We start from the raw sequence: 10,621 nt of genomic DNA, 5'->3' as shown, positions 1-10,621 counted from the left end.
TCAGCGGGTCAGGCAGCATCTGTGGGGAACATGGATAGGTGACGTTTTGGTTGATTACCCTCCTTCAGATTGAGGTAGGGTCCCGACCCGAAACATTGCTTATCCATGTTCTCCACAGATGCTGCCTGATCCGCTGAGTTACTCCAGCACTCTGTGAAACGTCACCCATCCATGTTCTCCACAGATGCTGCCTGACCCGCTGAGTTACTCCAGCACTTTGTGAATAAACTGAACCACCGCCTGGCAGTGTATTCTGGCCTCCACTACGGTGCCTGTGGAAAACTTGACCAGCATATCTCCATTAAACTTTCCCCCTCTCACCTTATGACAAGTGATCTTATAGAAAGTTATATCTTATAGATCTAACTCAGAGATCTTCTAGATCACCAAGTTAATTCCCAGAATGGCGGGACTGACATACGATGAAAGAATGGGTCGACTGGGCTTGTATTCACTGGAATTTAGAAGGATGAGAGGGAATCTTATAGAAACACAAAATTCTTAAGGGATTGGACAGGAAAATGTTCCCGATGTTGGGGGAGTCCAGAACCACAGTCGAAGAATAAGGGGTCGGCCATTTAGGACTGAGATGAGGAAAAACCTATTCGCCCAGAGAGTTGTGAATATGTGGAATTCTCTGCCACAGAAGGCAGTGGAGGCCGATTCACTGGATGTTTTCAAGAGAGAGTTAGGTTTAGCTCTTGGGGGCTAATGGAATCAAGGGATGTGGGGAGAAAGCAGGAACGGGGTACTGATTGTGGATGATCAGCCACGATCACATTGAGTGGCGGTGCTGGCTCGAAGGGCCGAATGGCCTCCTCCAGCACCTGATGCAACATGGAAAAAAGGTCTACCCTCTCTATGTTTCTCAATCTATGTTTGCAACTTATAAGTGTAAGTAAATAACCGCAGATGCTGGTACAAATCGAAGGTATTTATTTCACAAAATGCTGGAGTAACTCAGCGGGTCGGGCAGCATCTCAGGAGAGAAGGAATGGGTGACGTTTCGGGTCGAGCCCCTTCTTCAGACTGATGTTTTTGTAAGCAGATGTGGCTGTGGTAGCGGGGTCTATGTCAAAATGTGGTCGGAGGGCAGGAGAAATCACAGAGGGGGAGCAGCGAAAGAGAATGTTGCTAAACTCTCCTCGAAGAGAGGAGGAGAAATTCTTCAAAGTGGACATACCTTGAGGAGAAATCGCAGTAGAGCAACGGGTCGTGTAAAAAAACAACTGCAGATGCTGGGACAAGTCGAAGGTATCAGTCTGAAGATGGGTCTCGACCCGAAACGTCACCCATTGCTTCTCTCCTGAGATGCTGCCTGACCCGCTGAGTTACTCCAGCACTCTGTGAATCAATACCTTCGATTTGAAACTTATAAGGAACCGAAGAGGATGAATGGATGGAATTTGGTTCCACAGAAGAGAGGATATGCAGCCTGTCTCGAAGGTTTACTTTTAGTTCTCTCCTCGAGTCTGGAGTCCTCCCTCCCTCCCTCCCTCCCTCCCTCCTTCCCTCCCTCCCTCCCTCCCTCCCTCCCTCCCTCCCACAGCGCGGCCCTCCCTCCCTCCCTCCCTCCCTCCCTCCTCACCGCCCCTCCATTCGTGTGTCTACGTGGAAGGGTGCAATATTCTGTTAACGTTTATAGAGCTGGGGACAGGTGTCTGGGGACAGGTGTCTGGGCCAGACGTTAGATGGGTTAAACCTGTAACAGGTTACACTGAGACCGGCGCCAGGGGGGAAACTACCGAGTTACTCCAGCACTTTGTGTCTCTGTCTGGAACACATGGATAGGTGACGTGGGTAAGGACCCCTTTACAAACTCCACACTTCATCAGTCCGAAGAAGGGTCTCGACCCGAAACGTCACACATTCCTTCTCTCCAGAGATGCTGCCTGACCCGCTGAGTTACTCCAGCACTCTGTGAAACGTCACCTAACCATGTTCTCCACAGATGCTGCCCGACCCGCTGAGTTACTCCGGCACTCTGTGAAACGTCATCCATTCCTTCTCTCCACAGATGCTGCCTGACCCGCTGAGTTACTCCAGCACTCTGTGAAACGTCACCTATCCATGTTCTCCACAGATGCTGCCCGTCCCGCTGAGTTACTCCAGCATTTTGTGCCTTCAACGTTTCATTGTATTGGCAGTTTTGTCAATAATCAAGACTCCGGGCTTGTATTCACTGGAATTTAGAAGGATGAGAGGGGATCTTAGAGAAACATATAACATTCTTAAGGGATTGGACAGGCTAGATGCAGGAAACATGTTCCCCATGTTGGGGGAGTCCAGAAACAGGGGTCACACAGTTTAAGAATAAGGGGTAGGCCATTTCTGACTCATAGAAACATAGAAAAATAGGTGCAGGAGGAGGCCATTCGGCCCTTCGAGCCAGCACCGCCATTCAATGTGATCATGTCTGATCATCCACAATCAGTACCCCTTTCCTGTTTTCTCTCCATATCCCTTGATTCCTAAGAGCTCTATCTAACTCTCTCTTGAAAACATCCAGTGAATTGGCCTCCACTGCCCTCTGTGGCAGAGAATTCCACAGATTCACAACTCTCTGGGTGGAAAAAGTTTTTTTCTCAAATCAGTCCATATTCTTAAACTGTGTGACCCCTGGTTCTGGACTCCCCCCAACATGGGGAACATTTTACCTGCATCTAGCCTGTCCAATCCCTTAAGAGTTTTACATGTTTCTATAAGATCCCATCTCATCCTTTAAAAAATCCCAGTGAACACAAGCCCAGTCGACCCATTCTTTCATCGTATGTCAGTCCCACCATCCCGGGAATTAACCTGTAAGATCTAACTTTCTACTAGACCAAGTGGACCCGTTGGGCCCAAACCTCTCCTGCATTGGTGTAGCGCCCCCTCTCTCCCCCAACCCCTCCCTCCCTCCCTCCCTCCCTCCCTCCCTCCCTCCCTCCCTCCCTCCCTCCCTCCCTCCCTCCCTCCCTCCCTCCCTCCCTCCCTCCCTCCCTCCCTCCCTCCCTCCCTCCCTCCCTCCCACAGCGCTGCGCTCCCCTTCTCCCCCTCCCTCCACCCCCTTCCCTCTCCCCCCACCCCCTTCCCCTCCCCCCCACTCCATCCCCCTCAACCCCCCTTATCCTCCCCCCCCCCCCTCCGCCCCTCCCCTCCTCCCTCCCTCGGAGATAGATTTAAACTTTAAAATGCGAATAACTTTAAAAATATAACACCGATTCCAATGAAACTTCTTCCGTTGGCACCAAAGGGTCGATGGTGAGTAAGGTGGGCCTAAAATTGTCGCGCTATTGTGCACCGTTTTGTCTGTAGTTCAGGAACAAACAGACAAACAAACGAGAGTTTTAGTATTTAGATAAGGCTCCCTCTCATCTTTCTAAATTCCAGTAAATTTAGATATAAAATAGCGTTTAGCTCTGGGGCAGACTTGCAGAGACCGAGGGGCAGAGTGTGTGGGTGTGCGCTCTGTCCCCTCCCCGTGACGGTATAAAGGCACAGGTTGATGGAGCGACTCATCTCTGGCACAGAACGGGAGAGTGTGGCTGGTGAGAAGGGACAGGATGTTCAGGACAGTGTTTCTCGTTTGCTGCTTCTCCCTCCCCACTCTGGGACAGGGTAGGTACCAGGGGAGTTCAGGGTGGCTGAGGGTCGGGGGGGGGCTTTGTGTCACAACTGGGAGAACGAGACCCCCCCCAAAGACGTGCGGGTGTTTGTGAGTTAATCGTCCCTCTGTAAAACATGTGGGGAAGTGAGATTTCATAGAACTAGCCTTTAGTTTCAGTTTATGGTCACGTGCACCGAGGTTCAGTGAAAAGCTTTTCGTTGCGTGCTATTCACTCAGCGGAACGGCAATAAATGATTACAATCAAGCCATTTACAGTGTAAACATAGAAAATAGGTGCAGGAGGAGGCCATTCAGCTCTTCGGGCCATTCAAGAGAGAGCTGGATAGAGCTCTTAAGGATAGCGGAGTCAGGGGGTATGGGGAGAAGGCAGGAACGGGGTACTGATTGAGAATGATCAGCCATGATCACATTGAATGGCGGTGCTGGCTCGAAGGGCCGAATGGCCTCCTCCTGCACCTATTGCCTATTGTCTATTGTCTATAGCACCACCATTCAATATGATCATAGCTGATCACCCTAAATCAGTACCCCGTTCCTCCTTTCTCCCCATCTCCCCTGATTCCTTTAGCACTAAGAACGAAATCTAACTATATCTAAGGCGGTCACGGTGGCGCAGCGGTAGAGTTGCTGCCTTACAGCGAATGCAGCGCCGGAGACCCGGGTTCCATCCCGACTGCGGGCGCCGTCTGTACGGAGTTTGTACGTTTTCCCCGTGACCTGCGTGGGTTTTCTCCGAGATCTTCAGTTTCCTCCCACACTCCAATTAAATTAAATTAAATTAAACTAAATTAAACTAAATTAAACTAAAGTAAAGTAAAGTAAACTAAAGTAAAGTAAACAAAATTCAATTCAATTTAATTCAATTCAATTCAATTCAATTCAATTCAATTCAATTCAATTCAATTCAATTCAATTCAATTCAATTCAACTAAACTAAACTAAACTAAAGTAATGTAAACTAAACTAAATTAAATTAAATTAAATTAAATTAAATTAAATTAAATTAAATTAAATTAAATTAAATTAAATTAAATTAAATTTAGTTAAATTAAATTAAATTAAATTAAATTAAATTAAACTAAATTAAACTAAATTAAACTAAAGTAAAGTAAAGTAAAGTAAAGTAAAGTAAAGTAAAGTAAAGTAAAGTAAATTAAAGTAAACTAAACAAAATTCAATTCAATTCAATTTAATTCAATTCAATTCAATTCAATTCAATTCAATTCAATTCAATTCAATTCAACTAAACTAAACTAAACTAAAGTAATGTAAACTAAACTAAATTAAATTAAATTAAATTAAATTAAATTAAATTAAATTAAATTAAATTAAATTAAATTAAATTAAATTAAATTTAGTTAAATTAAATTAAATTAAATTAAATTAAATTAAACTAATATAAATTAAACTAAACTAAATTAAACTAAACTAAAGTAAAGTAAACTAGACTAGACTAAATTAAACTAAAGTAAGGTAAAGTAAACTAGATTAAACTAAATGACACTAAACTTAATGAAACTAAATTAAACTAAACTCAATTAAACTAAACTTAATGAAAGTAAAGTACAGTAAACTATAAACGAATGCCAGAGGCGTGCAGGGTTAGTTGGCGTCAGTGTGAGGGTGTGGGGGAAATCTGGGGATTTGTGGGCACACGTGGCAGCAGACGGGGATTGGCACGGTGGCGCAGCGGGTAAAGCCGCTGCCTCACGGCGCCAGAGACCCGGGTTCGATCCCAACCTCTGGCGCTGTCTGTGCGGAGTTTGCATGTTCTCCCTGTGGGTGTGAGGGGAGGGGGGGGGGGGAGGTGAGTCGCAGCGCACGGTGGCGCAGCGGGTAGAGCCGCTGCCTCACGGCGCCAGAGACCCGGGTTCGATCCTGACTCAGTGACCTGCCGTTTCCCTGAATTAGATGACGTGGCCAGAGGGAGCTCGGTGGAGCAGCCCATGGTTGGGGCACTGTCGACGGGGAACGGGGCAACGCTACAGACACGGGGAAACGAACCCAAGAGGGGGGCGGCCTTCTCCTTTCCCCGGGGGACCCCGAACCCGAGCAACATTGGCGCCATCTGCCAGTACGTGGGGCAGAGGATCAACACGCCGCCCAGCCCCTCCGGAAAGCATCGGCGCCAGGCCAACGCGCTGCAGAGAATGGAGGACGCGTACGCCAAGTGTTGCACTGATGAGAACGCGGATGCGCGGTGGATGTGTGCGCTGGAGGGAGTGAGTATCCACAATGCCCATCGAACCGCCCGGGGGGGGGGGGGGTGGTGGGGGGGATGCCAGGCAGGGGGAGGGCTTACATTGGGTGGGGTGGGGTGGGGGGGTGGGGGGGCGGGGGGAGAGGGAGTTTTGTACGTGGGATGGTTCTGTCAAACATAGCGGAGATTTCCCAGTGAGGTAAATAGACCCAAAGTAACTCAGCGGGTCGGGCAGCATCTGTGGAGAACATGGATAGGTGACGTTTCACAGAGTGCTGGAGTAACTCAGCGGGTCGGGCAGCATCTGTGGAGAATATGGATAGGTGACGTTTCACAGAGTGCTGGAGTAACTCAGTGGGTCGGGCAGCATCTGTGGAGAACATGGATAGGTGACGTTTCACAGAGTGCTGGAGTAACTCAGCGGGTCAGGCAGCATCTGTGGTGAGAGGGGAAAGGTTAAACAGGAACCCGAGGGGCAACTTTTTCACACAGAGGGAGATGGGTGTATGGAACGAGCTGCCAGGGGAAGTAGTTGAGGCAGGGACTAGAACAGCATTTAAAAGACATTTGGACTCGTACATGGATAGGACAGGTGAAGAATGATGTGGGCCAAACACGGGCAGGTGGGACTGGTGGGGATGGGTCAGAGTGGGCCGAAGGGCCTGTTTCCGTGCTGTGTTGCTTAATGACTCTCAGTGGGTTAGGCCTGGTTTGGCACCTGGGTTAGTAAGGAGGGCCTGTTTCTCTGCTGTTTCAACCTGAATCCTTGACATCTCTTTCAGTGGCAGAGTTCATTGAACCAGTACTGTGATGACGAATACTCGGTCAAAACCTTGTGGCACAAGTGCTGCAGGTTGTGGGGGAACTGGAGATTTGCCTGCTTCACACTGGCAGCACCTACTTGGAGCTACGAACCCTGATCCCCAGACGCTAACTTCCGTCCCGGACACACCGGCCGGCGCCTACACGAGTTGCTTTGAGACACATTTGTTTTCTGCTGCATTTTCTGTGAATTGGATCCCGTGAATTAAATTGAATTTGAATTGAATTTCCATTGTGTCCCTTGAATTGAATTGAATGTGTGTTGAATTTGCATTGAGTTGAATTGTACCCCTTGAATTCAATTGAATTTGTGTTGAAATGAATTGATTTTTTGTTGAATTTGCATTGAATTGAATTGTATCCCATGAATTGTATTGAATTTGTGTTCATTTGCATTGAATTGAATTGTACCCCTTGAATTCAATTGAATTTGTGTTGAATTGAATTGAATTTGTGTTCAATTTGCATTGAATTGAATCCCTTGAATTGCATTAAATGTGTGTTAATGTGCATTGAATTGAATTGTACACCTTGAATTCAATTGAATTTGTGTTGAAATGAATTCAATTTTTGTTGAATTTGCATTGAATTGAATTGTATCCCTTGAATTTGTGTTAAATTGAATTGAATTTGCGTTGAATTTACATTGAATTGAATTACGTCCCTTGAATTTGTGTTGAATTGAATTGAATTGTATCCTTTGAATTGAATTTGAAATTAATTAAATTGTTTTCCTTGAATTGAATTCCCTTCTATGAATTGGTTCCTTTGAACTGAATTTTATTGAATTTCCATTGTATACCTTAAATTTTCATTAAATTTGGTTTCAATTGTATCCCTTGAATTAAATTTGGATTCAATGGAATGGGATTGAACTTGAATTGAATTCAATTTGAATTAGATTTGAAATGAATTGAATTGGTCCCTTGAATTGAATTCCTTTCTGTGATTTGGATACCTTGTTCAATCGTTTTTCTTTCAGACTAATGTTTAACACTAATAAAAGTTGTTTAGCAAAGCAGCAACCCTGTGTTCCTGTATCACTCCTTCCTGTTCTTTCCCTAATGATGGCTGGAAAGTTGCCAGTCTGAAATCCCGACCTGAAACGTCACCTATCCACGTTCTTCAGAGACGCTGAAACAAGGAACTGCAGATGCTGATTTACGAAGAAGGACACAAAGTGCAGGGGTAACTCAGTGGGTCAGGCAGCGTCCCGGGAAAACATGGATAGGTGACGTTTTGGGTCGGGACCCTTCTTCAGACTGAAAAACCCAAAACGTCACCTATCCATGTTCCCCAGAGATGCTGCCTGACCCGCTGAGTTACTCCAAGACTCCTTGAAACATCACCTATCCATGTTCCCCAGTGATGCTGCCTGACCCGCTGAGTTACTCCAGCACTCTGTGAAACGTCACCTATCCATGTTCTCCACAGATGCTGCCTGACCCGCTGAGTTACTCCAGCACGCTGTGCCTTCGTAAGAATTTCATTGTACCGTTCTCTACATATGACAATTAAACTCTCTTGACTAAGTTGGGGGGTAGTGTGAATTGTGAGGAAGATGCAATAAGGCTGCAGGGTGACTTGGACAGGTTGTGTGAGTGGGCGGATACATGGCAGATGCAGTTTAATGTAGATAAGTGTGAGGTTATTCACTTTGGAAGTAAGAATAGAAAGGCAGATTATTATCTGAATGGTGTCAAGTTAGGAGGAGGGGGAGTTCAACGAGATCTGGGTGTCCTAGTGCATCAGTCAATGAAAGGAAGCATGCAGGTACAGCAGGCAGTGAAGAAAGCCAATGGAATGTTGGCCTTCATAACAAGAGGAGTTGAGTATAGGAGCAAAGAGGTCCTTCTGCAGTTGTACCGGGCCCTGGTGAGACCGCACCTGGAGTACTGTGTGCAGTTTTGGTCTCCAAATTTGAGGAAGGATATTCTTGCTATTGAGGGCGTGCAGCGTAGGTTCACTAGGTTAATTCCCGGAATGGCGGGACTGTCGTATGTTGAAAGGCTGGAGCGATTGGGCTTGTATACACTGGAATTTAGAAGGATGAGGGGGGATCTTATTGAAACATATAAGACAATTAGGGGATTGGACACATTAGAGGCAGATAACATGTTCCCAATGATGGGGGAGTCCAGAACAAGGGGCCACAGTTTAAGAATAAGGGGTAGGCCATTTAGAACGGAGATGAGGAAGAACTTTTTCAGTCAGAGAGTGGTGAAGTTGTGGAATTCTCTGCCTCAGAAGGCAGTGGAGGCCAGTTCGTTGGATGCTTTCAAGAGAGAGCTGGATAGAGCTCTTAAGGATAGCGAAGTGAGGGGGTATGGGGAGAAGGCAGGAACGGGGTACTGATTGAGAGTGATCAGCCATGATCGCATTGAATGGCGGTGCTGGCTCGAAGGGCTGAATGGCCTACTCCTGCACCTATTGTCTATTGTCTATTGTCTATTGACTCATAGAAACATAGAAAGTAGGATGCAGGAGGAGGCCATTCGGCCCTTCAGGCCAGCAATGCCATTCAATATGATCATGGCTGATCATCCGGAATCAGTACCCCGTTCCTGCCTTCTCCCCATATCCCTTGATTCCTTCAGCTCCAAGAACGAAATCTAACGATATCTAAGACGGCACGGTGGCGCAGCGGTAGAGTTGCTGCCTTACAGCGAATGCAGCGCCGGAGACCCGGGATCCATCCCGACTACGGGCGCCGTCTGTACGGAGTTTGCACGTTCTCCCCGTGACCCGCGTGGATTTTCCCCGAGATCTTCAGTTTCCCCCCACACTCCAAAGACGTACAGGTGTGTAGGTTAATTGGCTTGGTAAATGTAAAAATTGTCCCTAGTGCGTGTAGGATAGTGTTCGTGTGCGCGGATCGCTGGGCGGCGCTGAAGAACCTGTATCCGTGATGTATCTCGAAACGAAACTGTCATATGAAGAAAGACTGGATAGACTCGGCTTGTACTCGCTGGAATTTAGAAGATTGAGGGGGATCTTATAGAAACTTACAAAATTCTTAAGGGGTTGGACAGGCTAAATGCAGGAAGATTGTTCCCGATGTTGGGGAAGTCCAGAACAAGGGGTCACACAGTTTAAGGATAAGGGGGAAGTCTTTTAGGACCGAGATGAGAAAGTATTTTTTCACACAGAGAGTGGTGAATCTGTGGAATTCTCTGCCACAGAAGGTAGTTGAGGCCAGTTCATTGGCTATATTTAAGAGGGAGTTAGATGTGGCCCTTGTGGCTAAAGGGATCAGGGGGTATGGAGAGAAGGCAGGTACGGGATACTGAGTTGGATGATCAGCCATGATCATATTGAATGGCGGTGCGTACAGGCTCGAAGGGCCAAATGGCCTACTCCTGCACCTATTTTCTATGTCTCTATGTTTCTATGAAACTAAACTAAACTAAACTCTGTGAAACGTCACCTATCCATGTTCTCCACAGATGCTGCCCGACCCGCTGAGTTACTCCAGCACTTTGTGTCTTTATTTTTTGCTGTGAATGTTGAGTTGAATTGAATTGAAAGATACAGCATTGAAATAGTCCACTGACCATCGGTGACCATTCACACCACGATGCTATCCCACTTTCCCATCCACTCCCTGCAGACTAGGGGCATTTAAAGAGGGCCAGTTTGTTTAAATTGGCCCTCCCACAGCGCGGCCCTCCCTCCCTCCCTCCCTCCTCCCTCCTCCCTCCCTCCTCCCTCCCTCCCTCCCTCCCTCCCTCCCTCCCTCCCTCCCTCCCTCCCTCCCTCCCTCCCTCCCTCCCTCCCTCCCTCCCTCCCTCCCTCCCTCCCTCCCTCCCTCCCTCCCTCCCTCCCTCCCTCCCTCCCCCCCTCCCCCCCTCCCCCCCCCTCCCCCCTCCCTCCCCCCCTCCCTCCCTCCCTCCCTCCCTCCCTCCCGCCCTCCCTGCCCCCCCTCCCTCCCTCCCTCCCTCCCTCCCCCTCCCACCTCCCTCCCCCCCTCCCTCCCCCCCTCCCTCCCT

Source organism: Rhinoraja longicauda, chromosome 44 (assembly GCF_053455715.1).
Source record: "Rhinoraja longicauda isolate Sanriku21f chromosome 44, sRhiLon1.1, whole genome shotgun sequence".
Lineage (NCBI taxonomy): Eukaryota > Metazoa > Chordata > Chondrichthyes > Rajiformes > Arhynchobatidae > Rhinoraja > Rhinoraja longicauda.
Note: the sequence above shows the minus strand (reverse complement) of the source record.